Source organism: Pongo pygmaeus, chromosome 13 (genome assembly GCF_028885625.2).
Source record: "Pongo pygmaeus isolate AG05252 chromosome 13, NHGRI_mPonPyg2-v2.0_pri, whole genome shotgun sequence".
NCBI lineage: Eukaryota > Metazoa > Chordata > Mammalia > Primates > Hominidae > Pongo > Pongo pygmaeus.
Window position 1 is genome coordinate 102,980,239 of NC_072386.2, and position 12,253 is coordinate 102,992,491.

Consider the following 12,253-nt stretch of genomic DNA (forward strand, 5'->3'; position numbering starts at 1 on the left):
AAAGTGCGTTAGACTGATTACTGTATGCCCTTATATGCCCTTAAATGAAATGTCTTTATTTTTCTCCACACACTTGAATAATCATTGCTGGGCATAGAATTCTGGTTTTAAATAACTTTATTTATTTATTTATTTATTTATTTATTTATTTATTTATTTAGAGACTGAGTTTCGCTCTTGTTGCCCAGGCTGGAGTGCAGTGGTGCAATCTCAGCTCACTGCAACCTCCGCCTCCCAGGTTCAAGCGATTCTCCTGCCTCAGCCTCCCAAGTAGCTGGGATTACAGGTATGTGCCACCACACCCGGCTAATTTTCTGTTTTTAGTAGAGACGAGGTTTCTCCTTGTTGGTCAGGCTGGTCTCAAACTCCCGATCTCAGGTGGTTCACCTGCCTCGGCCTCCCAAAGTGCTGGGATTATAGGCGTGAGCCACCGCGCCCAGCCACTTAAAGAACTTTTTCATAAGAAACTGTAGACCACCTTTGCTGTCTTCTAGTATTTCATGCTTCAGATAAGGGATCTTACTCTTTTTTAGTGCTTTATCCCTAATACTCCAGCAACAGTCACCCAGGTTTCACCTTGTCCTGTTTAATATCTCTTCCACCTCTAAGTAGCTCTACGCCTACTTTCCTTTCACCTGAGTCACATTTTATATCTGTCCAGTCACTGTGCTATATAGATCTATCTGGTGTTTACGCCTAGCCTGGGCCTTTGTTGGGGCCATGATTCTCTCCTCCTTGGTTTCATTCCAAGGATATGATTGGCATGATATATGCGATCATTCTCATTGCTTGCTTTGACCTTGGGTCCTGACCCTCATTGACCCTGTTGGGACCAATTACCTTACTTTCACTTACCATATCTACTTATTTATGGCTCCATCCTTGGTTATAGTCAAAAAGCTCAGCCCCTTTACCCAGCCCTGAGACTGAAGCTGGGCAAGATGAATGTTCTAAAGTCCTAGTTGAGAAGGTCTCAGCTCAGTCCCCAGTGGGTCCTTGGAACAGCCCAGGATACCAGAGCAGGTGCTCATTCCCACTGTGTGGACCCTAATACTGACATCTACCTCTTGGTTACAGCAGGTGAGGTAGAAATTTGAATCCACATGGCCCAGATTGCTTTTAGAATGGATGGTGGGAGTACTCTCAAGTTAACAGGTGTGGGTAGCTTGAATTAGCAAGATACAGGGCTATGCAATGACAACTGGGCAATGTCATTTCTACCCACAGCACAGCTAGGTACCATCATAGCACTCATCCTCACAGCCACCCCTAAGAAATGGATTTCTTTTTTGCACTTATGATTCCTTATTTGAGAAGTGGCATTACATTCAAATGCTAGGGATTGAGGGTGGTTCTATTAGGATGCTGAGATTTTTCAGTTACCTGGAAATTGATTGTGTTCATTTTAAAGTACTAACCAGCCAGCCTGGGCAACATGGTGAAACCCTGTCTCTACAAAAAAATACAAAAATCAGCCGGGTGTGGTGACGTACACCTGTAGTCCCAGCTACTTGTGGGGCTGAAGTGGAAGGATTGCTTGAACCTGGGAGGTCGAGGCTGCAGTGAACCGAGATTGTGCCACTGCACTCCAGCCTGAGTGACAAAGTGTCTTATTAAATAAATAAATAAAGCACCAACCAGTAGATATGTGGTTTTAGATTTGTCCTGGATTAAATGAAATTTAAACCATTTATCAGATCTGGTCTCTGGCCTAGAATTTCTTCACCTTGTTTTATGCTTTTGAAAGTCCTGGGAAGAATAATCCTGAATTGGATTCAGATTGCTTGCTTTTACTCTTTGACTTCATGGGTGGATAGACACTCTTTTGTTGGGGAGTTATGTTCTCAGAAGTTACCACATGTATCAGGTATGCTCCAAGTAGAGAATATACATAATATGCAAACCCCAGAAATGGTTTAAGACAGGACTCAAGTAAGAGTTCATAACTGAGGGAACACTGAGGTTTGTAGGTGATGAAGCACCATTGCAGATTGCATTGCAGAGATTTTGAGTTATTCTTACTTTGGGGCCATAGTTCCCCATTCCCCTGACTCTCCCTGCTTACTGTCTCCACCTCCACATATACAAAAGGCTTTAGTGGCCCTTCTAGCCAACTGATAGACCCTTTCTAGTCGAGTTTCTAAAGAATGTTGTGTATGTGTGCACGCACCCCTCATCCCATCCTATTTCCTGTTGATTTCAACTATTTTTTAAAATGTTAACCATTTCCCATCCATATCTCCACATACCCAGAAACCAACAAAATGCCACCAGTGGCACAGATGTTAAGAGTACTGAGGGATCAATACAGTTCTGAAAGAGATTTGTGTGTGTGTGAGATTTGAGAAGGGGTTCTAGTTATGGTGCTGTTGAAATAAAATGTGGATGGATCCAAGGCCCCACCAAGGTCACGTGAAAACTGAGAAAACCAAAGCATGGGCTGTAGAACTGGACTGTAGGAATTGACTCTCTTTTGTGTATTGAACAGCCATTTACAAATTCATGGCTTTGGCGTGCTTCACGCTTGAAGGGGGTCTAGTTCAGTGACCAGTTTCAGTTTATGCTATACCTTGGAAAATATGGAGCGACTGTGACTGAGAAAGCAGCCTTAAAAAATTGTAGTAAAATACATATAACATAAAATTTACTGTCCTAACCATTTTAAAGTGTACAGTTCAGTGGCGTTAAGTTCATTCACATTGTTGTGCTACCATAGGCTGCTTTCTTTTATGATGCTCTAGAAAAGTGAGAATTCTTCTTTCCTAACTAGTGCAGTGTTATCCAGAGATCTTTCTGCAGTGATGGGAATGTTCTCCTTCTGCACCTTCCAGTGTAAGAGCCACTAGCCATCTGGCTCTTAAGCAGTTGGAATGTGGCTTCATAAGGAACTGAATTTTTAATTATATTTAATTGTAATTGTTTTAAATTTAAATAGCCACTGTAGAAGAGGATTAGCAAGTCTTTAATGACCCTAGTGCCGCCCTGGAATCCTAGGGTTGCTGGTTCGCAGTGCCCTGATGCTTCCAGAGGAATCAAGGCTTATCACTATGGTAAACTAGGGTTGCATTTTCTCATGGAAATGATAATATAATTCTGGTTGGCTGTGTTTTCTGGGGATATTCTATACTTCTGCTCAGCAGAATAGGCTCAGTGAGATTTTTTTTTGAGTGGCCTGAGAACCTAATATCATTCTATATAGAACATTGTCTTTATGATAAGATTTTCATTTGTATCTAAACCAGTTGATTTACCATCTTTAGACCTCCATCTCCTTGAATAGACTTGCCATGTGTTTCATTTCCCCAGAATTCCCTCCACAGGAGATTGTAACACATTGTATTTAAGGCTTAGTACATGTTGACTCTTTAATTAGTGTGTCAGAGATGGTTGCAGTCACCCTTACCCATCCTCTCAGGACCATAAACACTAGAAATACATTCTCTCCTGGAATCTATAGCACTTGACCTGCCTATAAGCATACAAATCTTTGGAAAATGAGCATATCCTGTGGTTTTCATTTATTCATAATGGTATGTTCCCAGTAATGGGGAAGTAGACTGATTCTGGGGACCACCAGTGGTCTGTTCATTGCTTGAATAATTTTGCTGTTCCTAATGATGCCATTACTCCTGCTTTATCGGTGTTTATTGCTGCAGTTATTCATATAGAAAAATAATTTTGTCTAGTACCTATTATATGAAGGGAAATTTATTACATATTTCTTTTTTATGTAATTTTCTAGTCCTCATAGAATTTCATAATTTTACTTTCTCTGAATGAGAAAAGCCACATTGTGTCCTTGATTATTGTTACTGTTTTGCATACTTATTACATTGCATAACCAAAATATGAACAGACCCTCAATTTACTGAATCTGGGTGAGCATAGAAGAGGAGGAATAGGACAAAGAGATTCAGGGGCTTTTAGGGTTCTTGGAAGTGAAAGAAGTTGGAAAGCTTCATTTATGTTCTTTCTTCTTCTTTTTTTTTTTTTTTTTTTTTTTTAAAGAGATGGGGGTCTCACTTTCTTGGCCAGGCTGGTCTCAAAATCCTGGGCTCAAGTGATCCTCCCATCTCAGCCTCCCAAAGTGCTGGAATTACAAGCATGAACCACCATACCCGGCCTTTATGTTGTTTATTCTGATATATCTCCATTGATGAATTCTCCCATTCCAATCATTGACTGTCAGTGGTCTTAGCGTCTCTCTTAGTCTGTTTGTGCTGCTATAACAGAATACCTTGAAACTGGGTAATTTTTTTTTTCTTGAGACAGATTCTCGCTCTGTTGCCCAGACTGAAGTGCAGTGGCACTATCTCGGCTCACTGCAATCTCCACCTCCTGGGTTCAAGCAATTCCCATGCCTCAGCCTCTCAAGTAGCTGGGATTACAGGCATGCACCACCACGCCCAGCTAATTTTTGTATTTTTAGTAGAGACAGGGTTTTGTCCAGGCTGGTCTCGAACTCCTGGCCTCAAGTGATCCACCTGCCTCAGCCTCCCAAAATGCTAGGATTACAGATGTGAACCACCTTGCCCAGCCGAGACTGGGTACTTTATAATGAACAGAAATTTATTTGCTCACAGTTCTGGAGGCTGAGAAGTCAATATCAAGATGCTAGCATCTGGCAAGGACCTTCTTGCTGTGTTATCACGTGTCAGAAGGCAAGATGGTAAGAGAGAGCAAGATGGGGATAAACATGATTTTTAAATAACAGCATCAATCCCACCCATGAAGGTGGAGCCCGCGTGGCCTAATCAGCTCTTAAAGGTCCCAGCCGTTAATACTGTTACAATAGCAATTAAACTTCAACATGAGTTTTGGAGGGGACAGACATTCAAACCATAGCAGTATCTCTATTTATCTAAGTTGTTTTTATAGGGTTTTAAGAAAGAAATCCTCTTTGGACAGCTCCGGGAGGTACTGAACAAGTTGAAGTTACTGCTTCTACAGCTTGGGAGGTGTTTATGATGAACCTATTCTAGCACTAATGTTGATTATACCAACTTATCATCTTAACTTTCAAGTAGATAATATTGTTTGGGTATTAAGACACATTTGTGCTTTTATACTGACTGTTCTCTTTGCCAGGAATTTTCTTTTTCTTTAGAGATAGGATGACTCTGTCACACAATTACTCAGTGTTTGCAGTGACTTTATAAAACATATTTACCACAAATAACAAGAATCAACTGTGCATACAGACTATCTTAGTACAAAGAAAGAAATATACACAGAAAGGATACTGTGGTGGAGAGTAATTGGTAGTGGTAGGAGAGAGACCTTTTCAAAATCCTTTTGAAAGGATTTTAGTTGAGATCCATGGAACAAACAGGAGAAAGCATTTTTGTAGGCATGAGGAATGGCTCTAAAACAGGAAGGAGCTTGATATTTTTCAGAAATTGAAAGAAAAGCAATGTGGCTGGAGGAAAGTAACACAGGATGAAGTTGAAGAAGAAAGCAGGAATGTGATTGTTTTGTCTTTTGGAGACCACACTAAGGAGTGTAGCTTTGGAATATGTAATGGGAAGCCACTGGATGGTTTTAAACTAGGAATGGGATGATTATGTTTCAAAACATAATATTCTCTGTTCTGGGGGGAATTGTTTGAAGAGGGCAAGCGGTAAAATGGAAAAATGAGTTAAGAGGCTGGGCGTGGTAGCTCACTCACTCCTGTAATCCCAGCACTTTGGGAGACTGAGGTGGGCAGATATCTTGAGCCCAGGAGTTCAAGACCAGCCTGGACAACGTGGTGAAACCCCATCTCTACAAAAAATACAAAAATTAGCCAGGCGTGGTGGTGCATGCCTGTGGTCCCAGCTGCTGGCGAGGCTGAGGCGGAAGGATCTCTTGAAGCTGGGAGGCGGAGGTTTCAGTCAGTGGAGATTGTACCACTGCACTCCAGCCTGGGTGACTGAGTGAGACCCTTTCTCAAAAAAAAAAAAAAAAAAAAAGAAAATGAGTTAAGAGGCATGGCCATTCAATACTCAGTAGTTGCCAAATCTGCCGATACTAGCTTCTAAACAGTTGTCAGCTCTATCTCCTCCTCACTGTTTTATTAATAATTCACCATCTTTGCATGATTTGTTCCCACAACCTCGTACTTGATCATTCTGCCTAATCCCTGCCCCCATGTCTCCAGAGAGATGTGATCGATCAAAGTCACCCATCTTACCATATCCACCTCATTGCCCCTCTAAAAAGCCTCTAACTTGATGGTCTGGTGCCTCCTTGCCTTTCAAGCACCAGTTGTCACTATGCTTTGCCCTGCAGTTAGTGTCCCACATGACAGAATGTTTCTGCATCCCCCTCCACCTCAGTCATTTGGGGCCTATTTGCCTTTCTTTGCTCAGGAATCCTTTGCCACCTACCAGCCTGTGCAGGGTTAAGTATTCCTGGCATGCTCTCATGATACCCAAAGCCTGTACCTCATACTTAACCATTTTGTATCATTGTCATCTGTGTATCAGCCAGGCTCTCACCTTCCTCCCTCACAATTGGAGTGTTTATTTCATATGCATGTATTTATTTATTTAGAGACAGAGTCTTGCTCTGTTGCCCAGGCTGAAGTGCAGTGGCATGATCTTGGCTCACTGCAACCTCTACCTTCTGAGTTCAAGCGATTCTTCTGCCTTAGCCTCCCAAGTAGCTGAGATAGGCACCCGTCACCACGCCTAGCTAATTTTTGTATTTTTCGTAGAGATGGGGTTTCACTGTGTTGGCCAGGCTGGTCTCGAAGTCCTGACTTCAGGTGATCCGCCCACCTCAGCCTCCTAAGGTGCTGGGATTACAGGTGTGAGCTACCGTGCCCGGCCTGTTTTTATTTGTTTTTGAGTTCCCAGCATTCAGCATTGTTTCTGGATTATGGTAAAGATATAATCAGTGTTTGTTGAATGGGTTGTTTCGTGAATGTTTGCTAATTTGTTAACCAGTATTAGGTGAGACTTTTCCTTTAGAACTTTTTTTTTGTACATGGAATTATATAAATAAAGGAATAATGCAGAATTATAGAAATAAAACCAGTTTTACAAAGCATATATGCACATTTATTCATTCCAAAAATATTTATTCAATTGCCAGGAGGTGGTCTAACAATGGAGTGTAGGGGAGTGAACAAAACAATTCCCTGCCTTCTTGTAATTTAGATGTGTCTGTTTTTATATTATCTACCTATATCTATATGTCCATTTTAATATAATACATATATAATACATATTGTATATAGGCTTTAATTTCTAGAATAGTTTTAGAGTTACAGAAAAGTTGCAAAAATAGTTCAGAGAGTTCCCATATGGCTCACACTGAGTTTCCCCTATTATTAACATCTTACATTTGTGTGGTACATCTGTTATAATTAATGAACCGATATTGATACATTATTATTAACTGAAGTCCGTACTTTATTTGAATTTCCTTAGTTTTTACTTAGGGTCCTTTTTCTGTCCAGGACCCCATCCATAATACCACGTTACATTTAGTCATCATGCCGCCTTAGGATCCTCTGAGCTGTGGCAGTTTTTCAGACTTTCTTTGTTTTTGATGACCTTGACAAGTTTAAGACGTACTGCTGAGGTATTCTAGAGAATGTGAGACATTTGGGTTACAATTTGGATTTGTATATTTTTCTCATAGGTTAACTGGGGATTATGTGTTCTTAGGATTAAGGCCACAGAGGTAAAATACCATTCTTACCACATCATATCAATGCTACATGCTATCAACATGAATTATTACTGTTGATGCCTTGAACCCTTGTCTGAGGTAGTGTTTGTCAGGCTTAAAAGTACTCTTTTCCCTACCTAATTTACTTTTTGGGAGGAACTCACTATGTGCAGCTCACACTGAAGGGACCAGAAGTTAGACTCCACTTTCTTTTTTTTTTCTTTTTTTGAGATGGAGTCTTGCTCTGTTGCCCAGGCTGGAGTGCAGTGGCACCATCTCGGCTCACTACAAGCTCTGCCTCCCGGGTTCATGCCATTCTCCTGCCTCAGCCTCCCGAGTAGCTGGGACTACAGGCGCCCGCCACCACACCCGGCTAATTTTTTGTATTTTTAGTAGAGACGGGGTTTCACTGTGTTAGCCACGATGGTCTCGATCTCCTGACCTCGTGAGCCACCACGCCCGGCCTAGACTCCACTTTCTTGAGGAGGCAATATTGACATAAATTATTTGGCATTCTTCTGTAGAGTTGTCTGTTCTCTCCCATTTATTTATTTATATCAATATGAATTCCTATTTATTTTATACTTCGGATTAGACTTTATTGCTCAAATTACTCTAGCTTTAGCCGTTGGGAGCTCTTTGAACTGACTCCTGTGTCCCTTTGTTGTGCTCCCATCAGTTCGTTTTCTGAACATTTTCTTATTTTCTGGTACTATTAGGTGCTCAAGTATCTATTTTTGAAAATATAAATAATTTTGCCTCTGATTTTATACAGAAGTTGAAAATACTTTGATGTGCTTATGAATTTGGACTGTTGAACAGATTACATTTTTTTCATTATTGGATTGGTTTTATTTTTCGTAGTGATTTGTATAGCTACTTCTCATAGGTGAAAATATATAGGGTTACAGATTTTCTCTGAATGAATATTGTATTTATGACCACAGTTTTATACTTTCAATTTTTTAAAATATAACTTTCACTTCGCAAATCATATTAGAGAATTTTTACATTTCTCTGGCTTTCAGAGACATTTATGGTTGCCAGTAGCTGAACGGATATCATTATGCTGGAAGTGTTTCAGTGATTATATATTCTGAGTGGTAAGATTGCTTAGTCTAAAAAAAGGACTCCACAATATTTGGCTTTTGGTTGTAATTACCAGTCATGCTTGCCAGAAATTAAGTTTAGCTTTTGGAAGCCTAGAATTCTTAATATGTTTGTCTCTAACTAAATATTTCAGAGACTGTTATGAAACTGTCAGTAATTCCATTATATATTTTATGTTCAGCTTATTCTGAGTTACAGCTGATGAAATGACATATAGCATGTGATTACGCAACAACATAGAAAATGCTTAAGATAACAAGATGGAAATAGTAATATTTAGTCTAATTACAATTTTGTTTAAAAGGAAATGCCAGGCGCTGTGGCTCACGCCTGTAATCCCAGGACTTTGGGAGGCCGAGGCGGGCGGATCACCTGAGGTCGGGAGTTCAAGACCAGCCTGACCAACATAGAGAAACCCCATCTCTACTAAAGATACAAAATTAGCCAGGCATGGTGGCGCTTGCCTGTAATCCCAGCTACTCGGCAGGCTGAGGCAGGAGAATCACTTGAACCCGGGAGGCAGAGGTTGTGGTGAGCCGAGATCATGCCATTGCACTCCAGCCTGGGCAACAAGAGTGAAACTCCATCTCAAAAAAATAAAAAATAAATAAATAAAACAAAACTAACTGTGATCCTAATAAGTAGGAATAAACGACTAGAGGGAAAAATGCCACAGTGTTAACAGACTATTAGGTCATATGACACTGCTTTTCTGCTATTTTCCAATTATAAATAAAAATAAATTGGCTTGTGTTACTTGTTTAATAAGGAAAATGGAGACTTTTTTACAGTGTAGAAAAGGAAGCCAAATTGTTTATTCCATTTTAGATACTGAAGGTTAAAAGGTCTTTTGAAGACATAGTCCATAATTCAGGTTGTTTTTCTTCACTGATGAACTAGTGAACCGTTTCCTATTTTGATAATTACAACCCTTTATAGTTTACAGAATTGTTCATGTATCTTATTTCGTATTTTAAAAAATCTGTATCAGATGGATTTTCACTTTATCCACACGAATGGATCAAAGTCCAAAGGTTAACGCTCATGTTGATGTATTGAAACCATGACTACATTAATGTCTGATCAACTGGAGCAGAGTTGGAGACCGAGGACCCTAAAGCTCTTGGAGCAAAGCTTGTGCACTGGAACTGCTGCTGCCATGGCTGGGGTTGCTGTCAGACCTCAATTTGAGGGACCGCTTCACATTCCTCTCATAGGAGACTGATGACCTCAGTAGATACCTTGGGGAGCCTGTTTGGATTAAAAATACCTAACATTGTCTAGCTGCTTCTAATTTTTTTTAGCTTCTGGCGGTGAGGGGGAGGTGAATTGAGTTCATGATTCAGGCTTGGAAGTTGCAGAGTAGCTTTTGTAGGCTGATGTCTGTGGGTGTCCTCTGGATGGGTCATATATGGAAGATTATAGTTTACAAAAGATATATTCCAGTCTTCAAATAATTTGCAAGAGTAGCACAATGAAAGGGAGATGCATTTTAAATCTTTTATTAAATCTTTTATTTTTTAAGTAAAATAAATGATACTTTTCTTTTCAGTTTAACATTTAGAGATACATTCAAAGGGACTTCTTTTTGGCCTTAAACCAGAGGAAAACTCTTTTTCTATTATGGCCCTTATCCCTAAGGTAGTGGCCAGTGCCCTACCTCTTTCCTTTCTATCACTAGGAAATATCATTGCATGCAAGAGAATAGGGACTGGAGTGATCCTTTCTTTGACTGTTTCCTGGAGGGAGTCTGTTTTAATAGAAGGTTCTTATGTGTGTATAAAACAGTAGTGGGATTACCACAGCACTGGTAGTCCAGCTCTGGAGTTAGGATTGCAACATCAAAAACTGGGCCAGCATTCAAGTCGTCTCATTTCATGGTGTTAGTGGGATTAGTTCCTCCAGTCTGTTAGTGTACCGCTGTGTGTGGTATAAGCTAGTGTACCTTTCAGCAGACTGCCCATGAATTCTTCATAATGGGATTTAGCAGTACACTAAGATGATATTCAAGAACTGTACACAATGGTAACTCCTCTTTTCTTAATAATGGCCCTCAAATAGCCCTTGAAAATCAGTGCAACAAAACTTGGCCATCTGTTTACAAAACTTTCAAAATTGAAAAATAATAATCTACCATATAATAAAACATTTTAATATGAATTTTAAATGTATATATTTTTTTTCAGATACCTGATTATAAAATATTCAGGTAGTACAGCAAAAATGAAAGCTCTTCAATAATCTTACCTTCCTCCCCCCAAATTTAAGTATACCCTTCCAGATTATAAAATATGTGTGTATCTATGTATAACGTGCATTTTCACTCAATAGTATGTCCACTTTCCACCATTTTAAGCAATGCTTCAGTGAGTATTCTTATATATATAAAGTTTCTAATTTTTTAAGGGATGTATTAATCTGTTCTCATGCTGCTGTGAAGGAGTACCTCGACCTGGGTAATTTATAAAGAAAAGAGGTTTGGCTGGGCGCGGTGGCTCACTTCCAAAGTGCTGTAATCCCAAGCACTTTGAAAGGCCGAGGCAGGTGGATCATGAGGTCAGGAGATCGAGACCATCCTGGCTAACACGGTGAAACCCCATCTCTACTAAAAATACAAAAAAAAAAAAAAAAAAAAAGCCAGGCGTGGTGGTGGGTGCTGTAGTCCCAGCTACTCAGGAGGCGGAGGCAGAAGAATGGCGTGAACCCGGGAGACGGAGCTTGCAGTGAGCCGAGATCGCGCCACCACACTCCAGCCTGGGCGACAGAGCGAGACTCCATCTCAAAAAAAAAAAAAAAAAAAAAAGGGAAGAAAAGAGGTTTAATTGACTCACAGTTTCCCATTGCTGGGGAGACCTCAGGAAACTTACAATCATGGCAGAAGGCACCTTTTCACAGGGTAGCAGGAAATAGAATGCAGGCAGGGGAAATGGCAGACACTTGTAAAACCATCAGATCTTGTGAGACTCATTCACTATCATGAGAACAGCGTGGGGGAAACAGCCCCTGTAATCCAATTACCTCTTCCTGGTTCTGCCCTTGACACGTGGGGATTGTGGGGACTATGGGGATTACAATTCATGAGATTTTGGGTGGAGACACAGCCAAACCATATCAATGGATGACTTCCTGAAAGAATTGCTGGGTCAGTGAGTATACATACTGTAAAATATGTGCAGAAGAGACAGCAGAACATAGCTGCCAAGTACAGAGCCTTGGAGCCATTGGCTTGGGTTTGAAGCCTGGCTTTACCATTTCCTAGCTCTGTAACCTTAGGCAAGTTACTTAACCTCTTTGTGCCTTAGTTTCCTCATCTGTAAAGTGGGGAATAGCAGCAGCACCTGTGTCATGACATAGAGCTTGGACTTGTGCCTAGCTCATAGTAAGAGATTATTATACGTGTCTCAAGATTACTGTTCAGAAAGCTGCATATCCATGGGTATATCTTGTCACCAAAGGGGCCTAGCGTCTAGCAGAGGCATGTCAG

General features: G+C 40.5%; 1 protein-coding gene across 4 annotated transcripts in view; it reads left to right on the forward strand.

Annotated features, from left to right (window-relative positions):
- Positions 1-12,253, forward strand: part of KIAA1958 (KIAA1958 ortholog) — a 175,480-nt gene that overhangs the window by 31,515 nt on the left and 131,712 nt on the right. The window lies entirely within an intron of this gene.